This window comes from Taudactylus pleione, unplaced genomic scaffold (genome assembly GCF_031769625.1).
Source record: "Taudactylus pleione unplaced genomic scaffold, aTauple2 ptg000225l, whole genome shotgun sequence".
NCBI classification, from domain to species: Eukaryota; Metazoa; Chordata; class Amphibia; order Anura; family Myobatrachidae; genus Taudactylus; species Taudactylus pleione.
The window spans coordinates 7,617,416-7,639,503 of NW_028284627.1; positions in this window are offsets into that span (position 1 = coordinate 7,617,416).

The following is a 22,088-nucleotide window of genomic DNA, read 5'->3' on the forward strand; positions in this document are numbered from 1 at the left end:
ATAAAGAATTTAGGGCACATGTGTGTGGCATATGTACTAGAGGCCTTGTTTGCCATAATTCATGGCTATTTGGCATACAATCACTTTCTTGCACAGCTGTGTGGCATATGTATTGGGAGAACAACTTTATGGCGTATTATGTATTGGGGCACAAATGTATGGCATATTATGTATTGGGGCATAAATGGGTGGCATGCCAGTTTGTAGAAGATGTGTACTTTATAAGAACATGGTACCTACCTATAGCAGCGGTATGCAGTCGGGAAGCTGGCGGACCTAATCCCGACAGCGGGCTTCCCAACTGCTTAATCCCGGCGAGGGTTAAATGACATGAGTCTAAATATAGATGCCTGTCATTTTACTACCTCCGGGAGACCAGCGCCCGGCATCCCGATCGAAGAGACGCAGGGCGCCGAGCGCGGATAGCCGTGTGTGGGGGTTAGGTTTAGGGTTCCCGGTGGGGACTTAGGGTTAGACACCCCCCCGGGAGGTTATGGTTAGGTTAGGGGAGGGAGGGTTAGGCACCCCCGCGGGGACTTAGTGTTAGGCACCCCCCCGGGGGACTTAGTTTTAGGTGGTGGGGAAGGGGGGGTTAGGTTTAGGCACTTAGAGGGGGGATTAGGGTTAGGTATTGGGGGGAAGGTTAAGGTTAGGCACCCCTAAGGGAGGGTTAGGGGTATAATAGGTTAGTGAATACTTACCTAGGGACGATCGGGATTTTCATCCTTGTCGGGCTACCGCTGTCGAGATTTGAACCGCCGAGCATGGGTCCGGCGGTAAATCATACCGATTCCATAGCAGCCAATCATATTCTAGCTATCTTGTATAAAGTACATTCTACAAAAAAAGATAGCTAGAATCTGATTGGTTGTTACTTTTCAAATTTTTTTATTAAATTTACAACATAATCCAGAAAAATAAATACCTTAAAAAGTCAGATCTTGTATAGAGACAGGAAAATCTTGTTGAAGTTCGCAAAATAAGACTGAAACTTTCTCCAGATGGAGCAATACATTTCACAGGAACTCAAGCTTTACATGAAGCTTTAATAAGGTGTGATCTTTTCTATTGTTCACGTTACTAGTAGATTTCTTTAATTCCTATGTTGCTTAAGAAAGTGCGATGAGTAAAGCAGATGCAGTCAATAATAAAGCTTGGCGTAACTCAGGAAGAATTGTCATGTAAATGATGTGGAATATTAGAATTTAAAACTTAGAGGTCTTTAAAACTGCAAATCTGTACTGCTGTTTTTTTTGCAGTAATGTAGATTTTAGTATCACCACTATGTAGTGTAGTAATCCGGCAGTCCGGGTTTTCTCTGCTGCACTGGCAGCCTAGTGCTGCTGGCTGAGTGTCACTGTGAAATGCGAATACACAGCGTACATACAACAAAGATACTGTTGTGATCACGACGGTGTTCCTGGGAGGTGGCTATAAGTGAACGCAAAAAAAGTCCATCTCGTGGGCGTGTTATATGAGTGTTGCGAATGTGTAAGCAGCTGCATTTCCTTGTGCACAGGGACAGAGGCCATAGTCAGATGGACAATCTGCCCCTGCCATAGGGTTAGTGCAAGTGTGGTTGGTGCATGCGATTATCTGGCAGCATCCACCTTGGAATCAGGCCCTTAATGTGTTATATCCACCGAACAGCCTTAATATTAAAGCCACTGACAGGTGACGTAAATAACATTGATAATCTCATTACAATGGTACAACGCTATGTACAGGAGTAGCTCTAGGGTGGGATAGGTGGTCCAGTGGTCCATTTGTAACAATTATCTTTGCCCAATGCCGCTGCGTATGTACAGCAGTGCAGCTGCAGCGGCACATCGGGCAGCAGCAGACTCCTCTCTCTCACTGCCAAATGTGCTGTTGCAGCTGTGCTGCTATACAAATGTGGTTGCAGCAGTAGTGGGCAGAGATAATTTTTCAGGTGGAGACAATCGCTGACCCGGGCCCTCACCGTGCACCTCCAACTGGCCCGGGTAAATAGTACCCGCCCCCCTTTCTTGGCAGCCCTGGTTGGAAGCAGGAAAAATGGGATAGCGTAAGGATCTGAGCAACTCTGACAAAGACCAAATTGTGATGACTAGACGACTGAGTCAGGGCATCTCCAAAACGGCAGGTCTTGTGGGATGTTTCTGGTATGCAGTGCTTAGTACCTACAGTACGAAAAGTGGTTCAAGGACAACCAGTGAACATGTGACATGGTCATGGGTGCTCAAGGCTCATTAATGCTCTTGGGGAGCAAAGGCTAGCTCGTCTGGTACTATCGCACTACTGTAGAACAAATTGCTAAAAAAGTTAATGCTGGCTATGATATAAAAGTGTCAGAAAGAATGCACAGTGCATCACAGTTTGATGCGCATGGGGCTGTGTAGCCACAGACCGATCAGAGCGCCCATGCTGACCCCTGTCCACCAATGAAAGCGACTACAATGGGTACGTGAGCGTCAGAAGTGGACCATGGAGCAATGGCAGAAGGTAGCCTGGTCTGATGAATCACGTTTTCTTTGACGTCATGTGAATGGACGGTTACATGTGCGTCACAGAAAAAAGGAAGGGCAATGGAGGCAAGGTGATGCTCTTGGCAATGGTCATGTACCACCTACCTAAACATTGCTTCAGTAAACCCCCTTTATGGCAATGATATTCCATAATGGCAGTGGCCTCTTTCAGAAAGATAATGTGACTTGAAGTTGTTCAGGAACATGAACAAAGAGTGCAAGGTGTTGACTTGTCCTCCCAAATTCCCCAGATTTCAATCCAATCGAGCATCTGTGAAAAGAGCTGGAAAAAACAAGTCCGGGCCATAGAGGCCCTACCTCACAACTAACAGGACTTAAAAAATATGGTGCTAAGCTCTTGGTGCCAGAAACCACAGGACAACATCAGAGGTCTTGTGGTGTCGATGTCACAACAGGTCAGAGCTGTTTTGGTGGCACAAGGGGAACTTAAACAATATTAGGCCAGTGATTTTATATCTACTCGGTTTATATATATATATATATATATATATATATATATATATATATATATAAATATATATATATGTTGGCTACGGGATGCCGCCACTCAGGATCCCGGCGGGGAGAATCCCAACATCGGCATCCTGACAGTTGGTTGGAATACCGACACCGGTCAGTAAGTACCCTAACCCAACCCCTACCACTAATCTTAACCCTCCCTGCCACAGCCTAAAGCCCTCCCTCTCAGCCTAACCATAACCATGTCTTGTCACAGCCTAACCCTAGCCCTCCTCCTAGTGCCTAACCCCCCCCCTAACCCCAATACTTACCATCGGGATGTCAGTGTTCGCAAAGTACACACACACACATATCTGTATATATATATATATATATATATATCCCGCGATTAGGCCATGCCCCCTGTTACCCGGGCCCGCCGCGGCTCTTGGCGGGCTTGAGGGAAACTAACTCACTTCTACGCCCCTAAGCTATAATTGTGCAGCTAATCTGCAAAACAGAGTCTCTCGGAATCAAAGTCCCAGTCCTGTCTCTGACAGGTATTCTCACAAGCACCAGCCTACTCACATTTAGGCTCCTGGACTGCTTGCAGTCTCACACTCTGCTCCCAGCAGAGTAATATACACAGTCTATGGAGTTTTTGGGTTCTCCATCATACCTCCTGTAGGTCTGAACCAGGCTTCCTAGCCACCAGTGGCTTCCCAGCCCACACTGGTCTCCAACTGTAGTCCCACCTGGACTGGTCACACAGGCCCCAGCCTGTCCTGACTGCAGAGTCCTGCAAACTGACTCCCTCTCACTACATCCCATAGATGTGGCAGAACTTAGTATTTCTACCCTGTGTGGGCAGATCTCTCCTGCCCCACACAGAATCTGATGCTCACCAGCGCCATGATACTGCCAATATATATATATATATATATATTAGGGGTGTGCACCGGCCACTTTTCGTGTTTTGTGTTTTGGTTTTGGATCTGGATCTTTCTTCGTGTTTTGGATCTGGATTGGTTTTGCCAAAACCACCCTTCCGTGTTTTGGGTTCTGGGTTTTGTGTTTTGGATCTGTATTTTTTTTTAAAAAAGCATAAAAACAGCTAAAATCACAGAATTTGTTGGTTTCTCTGCTCCTATGCTATTATTAACCTCAATAACCTTAATTTCCACTCATTTCCAGTCTATTCTGAACACCTCACACCTCACAATAGTGTTTTCATGTCCAAAAGGTTGCACCGAGGTAGCTGGATGACTATGCTAAGCGACACGAGTGGGCGGCACAAACACGTGACCCATCTAGGAGTGACACTGCAGTGGCAGACAGGATGGCAGTTAGAAAAACTAGGCCCCAAACTGTACATAATGCAAAGAAAAAAAAGAAGTGCAAGATGGAATTGTCCTTGGGCCCTCCCACCCACCCTTATGTTGTATAAACAGGACATGCACACTTTAACAAATCAATCATTTCAGCGCCAGGGTCTGCCACACAACTGTGGCTGAAATGATTGGTTCGTTTGGGCCCCCACAAAACAAGCTGGCAATTAATGTGTCCCTGCACAAACTGGCTCTACGGAGGCAAGATGTCATCCTCATCCTCCTCATCCACCGATTCCTCACCCTCTTCAGTGTGTACATCCTCATCCTCACAGAGTATTAATTCGTCCCTGCTGGAACCACAGGTCCCTCTGTACGTTCTGGAGGCTGGTCTCCCTGGAAGAGTTGATAATTAATTTTATGAACATCATCTTCTCCACATTTTGTGGAAGCAACCTCCTACGCCTTTCGCTGACAAGGTTCCCGGCTGCACTAAACACTCTTTCGGAGTACACACTGGAGGGGGGGCAACTCAGGTAAAATAGAGCCAGTTTGTACAGGGACCTCCAAATTGCTTCTTTTTCCTGCCAGTACAGGTACGGACTGTCTGACATGCCTACTTGGATGCTGTCACCGATGTAATCCTTTAACAGACAGACGCACGCTTGTCGCTGCTGCTTTGAGGATTCAAGTGCGGCTACAGCCCACACAATTCACAAAGACAGAAAAAAAAAAAGAATATTTTTATTGTTTGTGGAGCACACTTTGAGGGTTACACCACCCTTTAACAGACAGACGCACGCTTGTCGCTGCTGCTTTGAGGATGCAAGTGCGGCTACAGCCCACACAATTCACAAAGACAGAAAAAAGAAGAAGAATATTTTAATTGTTTGTGTAGAACACTTTGAGGTGTCACCACCCTTTAACAGACAGACGCACGCTTGTCGCTGCTGCTTTAAGGATGCAGGTGCGGCTACAGCCCACACATTTCACAAAGACCGAAAAAAAAAGAACAATATTTTAATTGTTTGTGTAGAACACTTTGAGGTGTCACCACCCTTTAACAGACAGACGCACGCTTGTCGCTGCTGCTTTAAGGATGCAGGTGCGGCTACAGCCCACACAATTCACATAGACAGAAAAAAAAGAACAATATTTTAATTGTTTCTGTAGCACACTTTGAGGGTGTCACCACCCTTTAACAGACAGACGCACGCTTGTCGCTGCTGCTTTGAGGATGCAAGTGTGGCTACATCGCACACAAGTCACAAACACATTAAAAAAATAGTTTTTTATTTTTTGGAACACTTTGAGAGTTACACCACCCTTTAACAGACAGACGCACGCTTGTCGCTGCTGCTTTAAGGATGCAGGTGCGGCTACAGCCCACACATTTCACAAAGACCAAAAAAAAAAGAACAATATTTTAATTGTTTGTGTAGAACACTTTGAGGGTGTCACCACCCTTTAACAGACAGACGCACGCTTGTCGCTGCTGCTTTAAAGATGCAGGTGCGGCTACAGCCCACACAATTCACATAGACAGAAAAAAGAAGAAGAATATTTTTATTATTTGTGTAGCACACTTTGAGGGTGTCACCACCCTTTAACAGACAGACGCACGCTTGTCGCTGCTGCTTTAAGGATGCAGGTGCGGCTACATCGCACACAAGTCACAAACACATTAAAAAAATAGTATTTTATTTTTTGGAGCACTTTGAGAGTTACACCACCCTTTAACAGACAGACGCACGCTTGTCGCTGCTGCTTTAAGGATGCAGGTGCGGCTACAGCCCACACATTTCACAAAGACCAAAAAAAAAAGAACAATATTTTAATTGTTTGTGTAGCACACTTTGAGGGTGTCACCACCCTTTAACAGACAGACGCACGCTTGTCGCTGCTGCTTTGAGGATGCAAGTGTGGCTACATCGCACACAAGTCACAAACACATTAAAAAAATAGTTTTTTATTTTTTGGAACACCTTGAGAGTTACACCACCCTTTAACAGACAGACGCACGCTTGTCGCTGCTGCTTTAAGGATGCAGGTGCGGCTACAGCCCACACATTTCACAAAGACCGAAAAAAAAGAACAATATTTTAATTGTTTGTGTAGAACACTTTGAGGGTGTCACCACCCTTTAACAGACAGACGCACGCTTGTCGCTGCTGCTTTAAAGATGCAGGTGCGGCTACAGCCCACACAATTCACATAGACAGAAAAAAGAAGAAGAATATTTTTATTGTTTGTGTAGCACACTTTGAGGGTGTCACCACCCTTTAACAGACAGACGCACGCTTGTCGCTGCTGCTTTAAGGATGCAGGTGCGGCTACATCGCACACAAGTCACAAACACATTAAAAAAATAGTATTTTATTTTTTGGAGCACTTTGAGAGTTACACCACCCTTTAACAGACAGACGCACGCTTGTCGCTGCTGCTTTAAGGATGCAGGTGCGGCTACAGCCCACACAATTCACAAAGACAGAAAAAAGAACAATATTTTAATTGTTTGTGTAGCACACTTTGAGGGTGTCACCACCCTTTAACAGACAGACGCACGCTTGTCGCTGCTGCTTTAAGGATGCAGGTGCGGCTACAGCCCACACAATTCACAAAGACAGAAAAAAGAACAATATTTTAATTGTTTGTGTAGCACACTTTGAGGGTGTCACCACCCTTTAACAGACAGACGCACGCTTGTCGCTGCTGCTTTGAGGATGCAGGTGGAATCTAGACGGGATTTGGAACCGAGGACACACTACCTCCATCAATTGTCTAAATCCCACTGCACTAATGTCGGATACCGGACGCACGTCTAACACCAACATAGCAGTCAAGGCCTCAGTTATACGTTTTGCTTCAGGATGACTGCTGTCGTACTTCATCCTCATCGCTAGGGACTGTTGGAGGGTCAATTGTTTAGTAAAAGTAGTGATGTTCCTACTTCCTCTCTGGGATGATGAACAACTCCCAGCAGCAGCAACAGCACTAGGAGGAAGAGGTTCTTGATCTTTCCCTATTTTATTTTTATCGGAGAAAGTTTGGTCCTCCATTTATGTTATATTGATATATATACGTGCGGCTAAAGCGCACACAAACACAGAAAATATTATTTTATTTTTGCTGGAGAGTAGTGCACTTTGTGGGTTACACCACCCTTTAAGAAATGAGCCAGCCGGCTCTTTACTTATGGGACACAGGCGCACGCTTGGCGCTGCTCCTTTGTTGATGCATGTGCAGCCACAGTGCACACAATTCACAAACACAGAAAATAATTTTTTTTTTGGTTTGGACTGGAGTGTACTTTCGGGGGTTACAGCACCCTTAACGGTCAAGCCAGCCGGCCCTTTACTTATGACACAGGCGCACGCTTGGCACTACTTTGTTGATGCACGTGCGGCTACTGCGCACACAATTCACAAACACAGAAAATAATTTTTTTTTTGGTTTGGACTGGAGTGTACTTTCGGGGGTTACAGCACCCTTAACGGTCAAGCCAGCCGGCCCTTTACTTATGACACAGGCGCACGCTTGGCACTACTTTGTTGATGCACGTGCGGCTACTGCACACACAATTCACAAACACAGAAAATATATTATTTTTTTAGCACTTGGGGGGAGCACCCCTGATGGACAGAGCACCCCCTGGACAACACTACAGCACCTCTTTAGGACTGGGACACTGCACAGGACTTTGGAGTGGACACAGCCCCTATGGAGAACTGACTGCACAACACAGTCCAGCCAGCCCCTATGGACTTTGAAGTAGTGGACACAGCCCCTATTAACAACAGCAGCACAGCACAACACAGCCAGCCCCTATGGACTTTGAAGTAGTGGACAACAGCAGCACTACACTACACTACACTACACAGCCCTAACTCCCACCCTCCCTCTTCACTGTCCACAGCCGAGTGAGAAAATGGCGCCGACGTGGGTACCTTATATAGGATCCAAAACCCGCGAGACTCGGAAGGCGGGATGATGACGTTTTGCCTCGATTTCAGATCCGAGTCAGGCGGGAAAAGTCGAGCCTGATTCGGATCGGACTCGGATCGGGGGGGCTCGGGGGGGTTCGGATTTCAGAAATCCGAACCCGCTCACCCCTAATATATATATATATATATATTATATATATATATTGCAAACGTTCCTGCACTCACATCACAGAGTCCCAGCAGCGGGGTGCAGCCTCCCAAACCAGTAAACCGCTCCCTCTATAGATCCAGAGTATTTCCCACTATAGGAAAAAAACAGAGGGCCTGATCCAGAGCCACTAACTCTGACAGAGGGCTCGCTCTGAATCAGGGCCGGGCTTTTTTTTTTGGAGCGGCCCATCGGCCGATCGCATAGCTGTGGGTGACCACCCACAGCTATTGCGAGCGGCCAGGATGATGGTCGCGATGGTCAAGACCATAGCGACCATCAGGTTTGCGACGAGATCCTTGTGGTAGGGTCTCGCCCATCGCAAGCCCCAGAGAGCTTTCGGCTCTAACAGAGCCAGAAGCTCTCCACTGACATCACTTATGATGTCAGTGGGGCCGCCCCCAAATGGCAGGCGATCTCATGGGAATGCCTCAGTTTGGGCAGCCACCCCCCCGGCCCGCCCACCAAACGGGGCGAGCTGTCACTCAACATCGACAGCTCGCCCCCTTTGGTGCGAGACCCAGAGCGACGGAGTGCCCGTCGCTAGCCAGGTCTCGCTCATGTGCACAACGGAGCCGGCTCCGTCGTGCGCATGCGCTGTGGGCCACAATCGACCCAGTTGCGACCGGGTCTGGATCAGGCCCAGAGGCCACTCACCAAAGTAGTAATGCTTTTCGTTTAATCATGTAGAGACAATCCAAGCAGCATCATAGTATCGTCAACGTTTCAGTCCCGTAAGACCTTTGTCAAGACTGCAGAATATTATGCATCATATAGCCAACAGCAGCACACATCCAGCAGCATGCTTGTCACACATAGTTATGAGTTATATAGTGCTCTATTTATTAACATTAGTTTTACTAAAATAAAGTGAAAAGGGGTGTTTTCACACCCTTTTCACATTATTTTAGTATCACCTATAGTTATTACAGGGCAATTGGAGTAGAATTCGTAAAATTCTACTCCAACCCCTAACTATCACTTATTTTTAGTAAGCAGATCGCATTTCCCATAATTGTAATGGGAAATGTGATCCAACCAAAGTTACTAAAAATAAATTGTAAAAAAATACCGGGGAAAGCCCTGTGATAATAACGCCACCTGGAGGTGGCGTTATCCAGGGTCTCCCCCAGTTACCGGGCTCCTACTCTCCTCTAAAAGGCAGAGCAGAGCCCAGAGCCGGTCCCAGTGATCAGCTGTGTGGTCTAAACAGACCGCAAGCTGATCTCTGCTAAAAAAAAACAACAAAAAACTAGAAATAAAAATGTACTTACCTGACACCATAGACCGGTGGTCGGGGCTCCGGTGATGTTCTCCCTCCGGTCATCTGGTCTCCCATGGTGCACTGTGGCCCGGTCATCAGGTGATCGGGTCCCAGTGCAGTATGGGATATCAGCTGACCGGAGGCTTGGAAGACATCACCGGAGCACCGATGACTGCAGGTAAGTGCTATTAAGGGAGGGGGGGTTGCGGGGGGGAGTCCGCAATCATGGGGGGTGGTGCTTAACAACGGGGGTGGGGCTTAGCGCCGGGGGGTAGCAGCGGCAGCTGGTCAGCGCATGTGCGGGCACTTTGTCACGGTATTTTTTGTGAAAATACCGTGACTAGTGTGCGGAGGGGATTCGCAGGGACAGAGCTTTAGCGCAAGCTCTGTCCCTGCGAGGGATTTGTAGTAAATCCCTGTGATATTGCCTGAAGTTGCAATACGAATTCAGTCGATAATATCACACTACAATCTGCATTCAATATGCGGATTGTAGTAAATAGAGCCCTTAGTCATAACTATGTGTGACAAGCATGCTGCTGGATGTGTGCTGCTGTTGGCTATATGATGTATAATATGCTGGAGCCTTGACAAAGGTCTTACGGGACTGAAACGTTGACGATACTATGATGCTGCTTGGATTGTCTCTGCAAGATTAAATGAAAAGCATTACTACTTTGGTGAGTGCCCTCTGCTTTTTCCTATATTGGGAAATACTCTGGATTTATATATATATATATATATCTGCGAGCCGCACCACCCTTGTGATGCCACTGTATATATATATATATATATATATATATATATATACAGTCAGGTGCATAAATATTGGAACATTGACTGAATTTTCATATTTTGGCCTCTATTCACCACCACAATGGCTTTGAAATGAAATAAAAAAGATGTGCTTTAACTGCAGACTTTCAGATTTAATTTGAGAGTAATTACATCCAAATCAGGTGAACGGTGTAGGAATTACAACGGTTTCTATATTTGCCTCCCACTTTTTAAGGGGCCAAAAGTAATGGGACAAACTAAACAATCCTAAATCTAACATTCACTTTTTAATATTTTGTTGAAAATCCTTTGCAGGCAATTACAGCCTGAAGTCTGGAACGCATAGACATCACCAGACGCTGGGTTTCATCCCTGGGGATGCTCTGCCAGGCCCCTACTGCAAATGTCTTCAGTTCCTGCTTGTTCTTGGGGCATTTTCCCTTCAGTTTGTCTTCATCAAGTGAAATGCATGCTCAATCGGATTCAGGTCAGGGGATTGACTTGGCCATTGCATAACATTCCACTTTTTAGCCTTAAAAAACTCTTTGGTTGCTTTTGCAGTATGCTTCGGGTCATTGTCCATCTGCACTGTGAAGTGCTGTCCAATGAGTTCTGAGGCATTTGACTGAATATGAGCATATAATATTGCCCGAAACACTTCAGAATTCATTCTGCTGCTTTTGTCAGCAGTCACATCATCAATAAATACAAGGGAACCAGTTCCATTGGCAGCCATACATGCCCACGCCATGACACTACCACCACCATGCTTCACTGATGAGGTGGTATGTTTTGGATCATGAGCAGTTCCTTTCCTTCTCCATACTATTCTCTTCCCATCACTCTGGTACAAGTTGATCTTTGTCTTATCTGTCCATAGGATGTTGTTCCAGAACTGTAATGGCTTTTTTAGATGTTGTTTGGCAAACTCTAATCTGGTCTTCCTGTTTTTGAGGCTCACCAATGGTTTACATCTTGTGGTGAACCCTCTATATTCACTCTTGTGAAGTCTTCTCTTGATTGTTGACTTTGACACATATACACCTACCTCCTGGAGAGTGTTCTTGATTTGGCCAACTGTTGTGAAGGGGTTTTTCTTCACCAGGGAAATAATTCTTCTGTCATCCACCACAGTTATTTTCCGTGGTTTTCCGGGTCTTTTGGTGTTGCTGAGCTCTCCGGTGCGTTCTTTCTTTTTAAGAATGTTCCAAACAGTTGATTTGGCCACACCTAATGTTTTTGCTATCTCTCTGATGGGTTTGTTTTGATTTTTCAGCCTAATGATGGCTTGCTTCACTGATAGTGACAGCTCTTTGGATCTCATATTGAGAATCGACAGCAACTGATTCCAAATGCAAATGTCACACCTAGAATCAACTCCAGACCTTTTACCTGCTTAATTGATAATGAAATAACGAGGGAATAGCCCACACCTGTCCATAAAATAGCTTTTGAGTTGATAGTCCCATTACTTTTGGCCCCTTAAAAAGTGGGAGGCACACATAGAAACCGTTGTAATTCCTACACCGTTCACCTGATTTGAATGTAATTGCCCTCAAATTAAATCTGAAAGTCTGCAGTTAAAGCACATCTTGTTTGTTTCATTTCAAAGCCATTGTGGTGGTGAATAGAGGACAAAATATGAAAATTCTATCAATGTCCCAATATTTATGCACCTGACTGTATATACACACAATATACAGCAATGTTTGGTGTTTGGGAATGTGGATAGGAGACCCAGGCTGTATCACAATCTCTATCTTCTTTTGGCCTGGGGTCTAGACAGCTGTGGGTCATATCTTGCCCAAAAGGTCATCCCAGGGTCAAATGTGAGTCATGTGATTCTTCCTCACATACAGTTTATTTCAATCCCTTTAAAGGGAATTCTTGAAGTTTAAAATCTAATTAATTTAGTTAAAACCTTATATATACATTTATCAAAACATATTATATACATTTTAGATATTAAAGTACTTTAAGCTCCTAAAATAAACAAATACAGAATGGCTATGTTTAGGGATCTGGCTAAGCAGCTGCTGATGTCATAGGTTATACTTTTTGACACCAGCAGCTGCCCTGCTAGAAGTCTAGGCCAGAATGATATGTGTTGAATATAGCAGTTTACAGCAATCTTATTTATATATTCTTTATATCCTCATTTATAATCTTAAATAATAATGATAACCAAATTCAAAAGTTTACGATTTTGTTATAAAAATGTATTATTAGTTTTTCAGTTTGTAATATCTTTTAGGCACTATTTATTATGGCACTGCTGATACTATTTTGTGATACAGGCTATTTTATTACAGTATGCAGTATATTTGTACAAATGTAGACTGTAAAACTGGGCATTTCTTTTAGCAATAATATTAATTCAAAATGAACCTTTATTATCACTTATAGGACCTAGTTAGCTAGAGGCGGGCGCGTCACGGTTAGCAGCAGTGACTTTTGATGCAGCTGAACTGATTTTGCAGCCCATATTCAGACAGACATTCTGGTGCAATGTCCGATGATGCAAATGTTGTGCGACCGATGGAGCGGAAACAGAAAAGTTGAAAAAGATAAGTGTTGTAGCCTTAAAGGGTTATGTATCACTATTTGCATGCACATTGCCAATAGAAACACCAATCCTGTAAAGTTAGATGCAGTTTGATTGTTTTTATGGCAGAGCCAAGGAATGAGAAGTGAGTATGCAACGTGAAATGCGCCAGTAGGACACCACCACATAACGCATTGTTCCTAGCAAAGGGGAGTAACTGCAGCCTGCAGCAACACTGAAAGGGGAGATGTATCAAACCTTTCAGAGAGATAAAGTGGAGAAGTTGCTCACAGCAACCAATCAGCTTCTGTCATTTTGGTAGGCGAAAGCTGATTAGGCTTGAGAACAGGTAAGAATCCTAGGTTATTTGTTTATTGGTTAGCATGACAGCCTTGTTGCTGTGTAGTTTAGTTTAATTTAGGAGTCACCTGGTTTAGTTTTGGCCAATGCTTTGCTCAGGTTAGTGTTTATGAATTTTGGTATACTAAGGGTGTTCTGGGTAGAGACAGCCTTTTTTCCATTTGGAACCCACCATTTAACCCAAACCATTGCCGATTGATTATTGTCCTAAACTTTTTTCTCCATTTAGAGGAGGCGCAGCATCGGCAGCAGAACGCTGCATCTCAGTGGCTTTATTGTGGCACAGGAAAGAGTTTTCCCTCTATTTACATGGCGAGTTTGTTGTCTCTGTGCTGGGGGGCCCGAGTGCTTCCTGTGCGGATCGCTCGGACTGTGCCGTGAGAGAAGCAAGTCCTTCCCATCATAAGTGTGTCTATAGGGGGGACGTTTAATTCGTTACCTGAGTGTTTCGGAGATAGAAGGCTAGAACTGAGTTTGCAGTGTCTCCTGGCCACCTCAGTTAGGTTAATCATTTAATTGTAAATAAAAGCTGTGACCTTTTAGCCAAGCTGTTGTGTCAGTGTCTTTATTTATTAGTTTACGTTAAGTATTATAAGTGTTTTGGAGTTAATTGAGCAATAAACCAATGGATCTCTTATCTAGCACAGTCTATCCAATGCTATACAATACAATACTATATAATACAGTAGTAGCTGTTTGATACATCTCCCCCTGAGAGCAACATCCCACTACTATGTCTGCACCCCCATGGGGAAAGGAACTGGGCACTACATCTAAAGTGTTTCAATCTGATAGAGGGGTTATATTAGGAGGAAGGGGCCTAGGGTGACAGGTAGGGCTGCTAAGAAATTGGTCCCCATTACTGGGGGCATGGCAAACACTGTGGGGGCACTGCCCCTGTTGGTATCCATCCAGTAGTCTTGTACATAGCCATTTACTCAGTCATTGTTGTGAAACAGCATTAGAGGTTTTTATGATAGGCTATATAAATATACAGTGTGTAAAGATGGGGTACAAAGTAATTTAGCTAGGGGCTGTCCGGCATCTGGGTCTGCTAGGGAAACACTGCCCGCAGCATGTACAGAGGGCTCCAGTATTTACAATGGGGAGTGAAGTACAACAGCCTGATATATCTCATGGTGGTCCTGCAAATATACATGTATACACGAATTTTGGCATAATTTGCCAGTTTTGCCTGTAAAAGTAGAACAATACCATAATAGTACAAGTACTCATGGCAGTTCATTTTGTACACATGACATGCAAATTGAAGCATTTGCAGTACTTAGTTAAAGTCCATTAAACAGAGTTTGATGCTGATTGTTCAAAAAACAAGGTAAGGGATGGACCTGTACTTCTATTAAGTGAAAAGAATTAGAAAAGCTGGAGCTGTCAAGGGCCACCCTGGTGTGATCCAGAAAAAGGCGTTTATAAATATACAGTTATAACATAAAAAAATCAGGTAGTCACATGAGGAGTTAGCTAAGAGCAGAACAAGAAGGATGGTTCTAGCTTAAAAGACAAATAAAAAAAAATCATAAAATTCATAAAAGGGGGAACATGGTTTATAGAGAGCTGTCTTTCTACTGCCTTCAACGAAGTAACAATTATATTGGTGTAATCTAAACTTTTAAGGCAAGAAATAATGATGCTTCAGTCACTATCAGTAGTCCAGCAAGGTAGACTATACTTTTTCTACTATAACTGAAAAAGCATTTACACTCATAATGCATTTTCTACATTTCAGTGTACCCTAGATTCTACATGAGACTTAGCCTCATTACAGTCATACCCCTGAGTGATGCCTAAAGTGCTCAAAGACTAAGAGCTCTATTCATTATGTTAATTAACCCCCGATAATTAACATTTGAACTCGCGGCGAGCGCCAGAGCTATTCATCATTGCTCCGGTGCGGAGACAGCTGATCCAAAAATCATCTGTCTCCCTGAATCTTCTCACTGCTCCTTTCGGAGCAATGAATCCGGAGCAGTGCAACTTGTGCACCTAGAGTTCACGCAGGAGCACAAAATCCCCAGCGTCCGGCTGAAGGAGCTGGACAGAGGCCGAGCTATCCGAAAGGATCCCTCTTCGCAACCCGGGACTCCTCCCCACAGGGAAGATGGCGAATGCTCCCGCAGTCAAGCTCTAAAAATATTGTATTTTTTCGAAGCTTGATGAATTTCTGTCCCCATACTTGTGTATGGGGACAGTGGCCATTCCAGGAGATAAAGGTAAGCAGGAGATATCTGTGTTACTAGTGTATGGGAGCAGCGGGCCATTCCAGGAGAGAAAGGTAAGCAGGAGATATCTGTGATACTAGTGTATGGGGACAGCGGGCCATTCCAGGAGAGAAAGGTAAGCAGGAGATATCTGTGATACTAGTGTATGGGGACAGCGGGCCATTCCAGGAGAGAAAGGTAAGCAGGAGATATCTGTGATACTAGTGTATGGGAACAGCGGGCCATTCTGCCAGAGAAAGGTAAGCAGGAGATATCTGTGATACTAGTGTATGGGGAAAGCGGGCCATTCTGCGAGAGGAAGGTAAGTAGGAGATATCTGTGATACTAGTGTATGGAGACAGCGGGCCATTCCAGGAGAGAAAGGTAAGCAGGAGATATCTGTGATATCTCATGCATTACCTTTTTGATGAATGGCCTGGATCCCTCCATATAACATCCCTCCATAGTATATATCTGCGATCCCTCCATAGTACATCCAGCAGAGCTGAGGGGGGGAGGGGGGGGCAGGTACTGACTACCCGAGTTCGGACTTACTGGAGGGGCCCGGCGGGGGTCAGGGTCTTCCTTCCCCTCAGGTATCAGTGTCAGCAGTGCCCAGCACACACTGCTGTGTGCTGGGCTACAGTGAGTACAGGGAGACTGCTGCTTCCACTGAGCACAACAGCAATCTCCTCTGCCTGCACCACATAGGAAAGGGGAGAGCAATCGCACTGATCACGCCTTCCCCCCTAGATCTGCTTCTGGATGAGGGGCAAAACAGCGCCCCCCTGCACCGCCGCAGGTAATAGTATTATTTTTATTTATTTTTCCTAGCAGGAGGCATGGCCATGCCTCCTTACATTAGGCTACGCCCTCTAGCCATTACCCAGGCCCGCCCATGCTCTCAACAGCCCTGAATAAATTGGTGGGATACATAATATTTGAGGATATCCCTGGAAAACAGTGTTTCTGGAAATATGCAGCAAATATTTAATGATAAATAGACACACATGGGCCAACCCTGCCGCTTGCCAGGATCTCTGGTTAGTTTACCACAGTGGCAAAATTGAGCAAGATGTCTCCTTTGTGCACAGTGGAAGATATTTGCACACACAAGCTGGTAGTAGTCACATTTACTGGCATGCCCAATGATGATCCAGTTAAATTCAGTTTGGTTATGATTGGGTATCATGCTGGTTTTGGGGCCACAGGCATGGCGATATTGGCCCAATATGTAGCCTGTCCTAAATAAATACTAGTTGAAAGACTTAAGGGCCAGGGAAGAGATAGGGGAGGCCAGGGGATGCTGGGGATAATAGAAGAGGAAGCTACAAGTGAGAATGATAGTAAACAGAAAATTGACAGGCCTGAACAGCGCCCCCTGCCCTGCGGTGCCCTGTGCCATGGCACTGGTCACACTACCCTAGTTACGGCCCTGCTGGGGAGGCCCATGTCCAATGCCACCTCCCCTCCCTCTTACCTGTCAGCAGCCCAGCACACGCTGCTGTGTGCTGGGCTGCAGTGGGAGACTTCTTGCTGCCTGTGAGCAGCTGCAGCAATCTCCTCTGCCTATGGGGGGACATCTGATCACACCCCCCTGAATTTGTGCCGATCTGAGGCCCTCTATGGCCCTGCCTCCCACCCTCACAGCTCTAACGTCCTAGCAGAACATGATGCTCATCCTGTATAGTTGGGCATGGATTGTGCAGTGGTTAGCATTACCACCTCATATCACTAAGGCCATGCGTTCAATTCACAGACATGGACCATCTGTGTGGAGTTTGTATGTTCTTCACATGTTTGCCTGGGTTTCAACTGATTGTTTGGTTTCCGCCCACATTCCAAAAATGTACTGGTAAGTTATTTGGCTTCTGTCAAAAAAATAACCCTAGTGTGTATGTGTGTCCATGTGACAGTAGATGTGAGTAAAGAAAATGTACTATAGAATGCAACACCAGAATGTACTAGATAAATGATAGCAGGGCTCTGGTTGCTATGGGCAACACCTCCACCTGTCCTTTTTGGAAGGTTTGATACATCTCCCCATAAAGAAGAATTAGGCTGCCTTCAGGGACCACAATGGATGGCGTTCTTATGATCAAATGTTCCATTCATTACTTTTAATCTCAACAGTAAGTTAAATCAATACCAGATTCTGGCCCGAATTCAATTACCGTATATACTCGAGTATAAGTCGACCCGAATATAAGCCGAGGTACCTAATTTTACCACGAAAAACTGGGAAAACTTATTGACTCGAGTATAAGCCTAGGGTGGGAAATGCAGCAGCTACTGGTAGTAATCCCCCCCTGGTACTGTCCCCAGTAGTAATCCCCCCCTGGTAGTGCCCCCAGTAGTAATCCCCCCCTGGTAGTGCCCCCAGTAGTATTATCCCTCCCTGGTAGTGTACCCAGTAGTAATACCCCGCCTGGTAGTGCCCCAGTAGCAATATCCCCCCCTGGTAGTGCCCCCAGTATTAATCCCCCCCCTGGTAGTGCCCCCAGTAGCAATATCCCCCCCTGGTAGTGCCCCCAGTATTAACCCCCCTGGTAGTGCCCCCAGTAGCAACATCCCCCCCTGGTAGTGCTCCCAGTACTAATCCCCCCCCCTGGTAGTGCCCCCAGTATCAATATCCCCCCCTGGTAGTGCCCCCAGTATTAACCTTCCCTGGTAGTGCCCCCAGTAGCAACATCCCCCCTGGTAGTGCCCCCAGTATTCCCCCCCTCCCTGGTAGTGCCCCCAGTAGCAACATCCCCCCCCTGGTAGTTCCCCCATTATTAATCCCCCCCCTCTGGTAGTGCCCCCAGTAGCGATATCCCCCCCCTGGTAGTACCCCCCCGGTAGTAGCCCCCCCAGTAGAAAGACATGTAAAAAAAAAAAAAACACTTACCTGTAACCCCGCTCCTGGTCCCGACGCTTCTACCGGCTCCTCTGGCCGCTTTGCATAATGGGAGAGACGTCGTCATGACGACGTCTCTCCCATTACCCACTGCGGGAGCCGGAAGATGGCTCCCGCAGTGGGAGCAGCAGTAGCCGCTGAGAGTCTGACAGACTCTCAGCGGCTGCTGATTATACCAAACACATAGCTGCCGGCTCCGGCGGCTGTGTGTTTGGCAGTGTGTAGTGCTGACCGAACTCCGTCCGGTCAGCGCTACACGCGCGGTGCAGGCTGTGTCACAGTGACACAGTCTGCACCGCGGCCCGCATGGTACGCTACTCAGCAGCGTACCATGCGGGCATGACTCGAGTATAAGCCGAGGGGGTGCTTTTTCAGCACAAAAAATGTGCTGAAAAACTCGGCTTATACTCGAGTATATACGGTATTTTTGCGTACACGAAAACGCAATAAATGTAACTTGCAAAAAGTTTTGCCTCTGGATAGGTGGTGAAAATAAGTGCAAAATCGTTATTTTGGAGTGCAAAGGTGGGGAAACCCTAGGAACAGTCCCCCAAAGGATAACTGCGTAAAAAAAAAAAAACTAAAAAGAAGAGGAACTCCCCAAAAAATTACTTTGAAACAGGGGGCAAAAAACTGCAAAGTGGGGGTACAAACTAAAAATGTAGCGAAATAGATTTTAGGGGGGCCTACAAGTAGAGTTGAGGTGTTTTTTTGATTGCAGGTGCTTGCTTGAGGTGTGTTTTTTGGGTTTTTTAAAACTTTACCGTCTTTAAAACATGCTAGCACCCATTTTCAAGTACCCCAAATTTTACAGGACTACTTATTTTCATTAAAAAAACTGCTTAATGCTATTCTTCACCACTTGTGCAAAGACGCTAATTAGAAGAAATTGATACACCTTAAGTACCCCAAATAGCTTTATTAGGGCTAGTCGTGGGCATGTACATTGATCCCCGATGTTAGTGCATTTTTTTTAAGGGGTGTCAGACTGTTTTCCCCAAATCTGACAGCACTTTTCGTTGGGTTGCGTTTTCGCGTGTTTTGGATTGAATAAGGCGAATAGCAGAGGCGCGCACGATAAGTTTCCACAGCTAAAATACGCGATGTAGGCGAAAAGTCTGGCATGCGAAAAAGCATCGCGGGTGCGAAACTAATTGAATACAGGCCTCTGTCCTCAAGGCTCCCTAACAGTCCAGGTTTTAAGGGTATCCATGACTTAATTAGTATCTCAGTCAATTTCACTTAACCATCTGTGCTGTAAAACCTGAACTATTGGGGTACCTTGAGGACCGTGTTTTGGAACCTCTGCCATAATTAATGAAAGAGACACCTGTAAATAAGGCTTTTCAAACAACCAGTACAAGCTATAACAAATTAATAATGACATCAAAGCAGAAAAAAAATGGGGCCACAAGTGTAGACTCAGACAGTCACATGCAGCCTAAAAGCCACCTCTTGCCCATCATTGTGCAATGCTTTTAAAAAGCTGACAGTGGATTGGTTGTTATGGGTTTACAGCTCATTATTGCTCTTCCACCCATGTTACAAAATCAGTCCATATACTGTACATGTGTCTGCAGAGATGGTGCTTAATATTGTGCTATAGGTAAGTTTTATGAGGAAAACTCTTATCTTTTTTTATTGCATCTAAAGGAATTTCGTATTCTGAGTCAAAGCTTCTGTGTATTTTCCCACCTAGATATAAAAATGTGAATCACTAAGTAGGATCCTAGGTCACAGCTGACAGACGGTGAGTCTTTACTGTCTGTCTGGCATGACGACACCGTGAGTGAGGTGATTCTAGTGAGAACAGGAGAGAGGAGGATCTGATGCTGACCTCATATACTGTTTCACCTGAAAATGGAGACTATTTGTACACATAGTACATAGCAACATTTTTATGGCAGTTACAGATATATTACCCTGTCTAGTCAGCCTACCTGCTTCATAGTTTTGTTTTTATTAGCAATAGTAACTAAGGTATTTAGTTGCTTAGTCATATGGCGTTTTTAGTACAATTACCCTGTCCAGTGTGTCTGGAACAGTCCAATTCTATAGTCCCAGCACATAATAGCATTGCTGCTGTATATGACAACTGCACTTAGCTACGGACCCATACATTTACATGACTGCAAAACGAAACATAAAACATTTTGAAAGCGATAATTGTGACAAAATAAGCCTTAATATCCATTCACATAAACACTGCCCCGATTTGGCTACCTCTATCCACACTTACGGCTTTATTAAATAAATAAAAAATAGACTTTTCTCCAGCATTCTAGCAGGAGAAAGTCATACTTATGTGTTATCTATATTTAGTTATTGAAAAGTGCAGCAAAATCACTTTTCGCGCCATTGTCATTTCTCCAATTTGATCCTACAGCCCCCATTGGTTGTAAATGGGACTATTCAGGATTGGCATTTATGGACCTATTTAGTATGCGAAAGCAGATTCATAATTATCTGCTTGAACTGCATATTTTACTTCACACTTTTTTATATGAAATACACTGCCAAGACAGACAATGTGATAACAGCGTCTCCCAGCGAGGAGAAAACGGGGCTGCTCTGACTTACATTTTGCCGTCTGAAGGACGGAAACAGAAATCTGAACCCAGTGCATGCGCAGAGCGGGCCGCCTGGTAGCCGGAGCATGCCTAGAGCGGGTCCGGATGGAGAAAGCAGGAAGAGAAATGTCTGTTCAATGCTTTTCTCCAGTTACAGGAGACATAACACTATCCTGAGATGACGTTATGTTTCTGAGAGAAGCATCGCTTCTCTCAACTTGTATATATAATATATTTGTGCGCAGCCCCCATGAAAACCTATGGGGGCTGCACAAACAAATAAAAAGGTGGAGAAATCGATGATTTTTCCACACTTTTCTCTATTCTAAATATAGGATATATATTTGCTATATTTTAGGCTTTCTCCAGCTGAAATGCTGGAAAAAAAGCCTATTTTAAGTTTACTAAATATGTAGACCCCAATATTTTATAGATAAGAGAAGTGTTATGTGTATTATTACCTGCAGAATATATTTATAGTAAACACCCAGACATTTACGACAAGAGTAATAAAACCATAAAATGTGGCTGTACGGTGATAGTAGTAAATGTTAAAGTACCCTATTTGTAGACAATATAATATAGTATAGCACACAAGCGGCTGTGCAATACTGTCCATCTATAATGCTAATGCTGCAGGAGGCATCTGAAGAGCCGAGACGCCTGTCAGCATCTGCGATCCCATGTTCCCGGCATCGGCCAGCTGAGTAATGCAGGCTGGCTGGCTCCTGGTTGCTTGGATGAGACCCTGGCCATGGGCGCTGACTCTGGTCATGGACACAGACCCTACCCTCGCCAAGTAAGTGGGAAAGTCTGTTAGCATAATTTTTTGTATAGATTCTAAGATCTACATTGGAGATTGGCTCATAGTTAGTGGGGTCTTTGCTTGGCCTGGGAACTAAAACAATGTCACTACCTAGTCAAAGAGCTATCGGTACTCAAATACTTTCTAAGTGCATTGGAGAGATTGGGGAGCAGCTATGGGGTAAGATTAGGGTCTGGCTCATT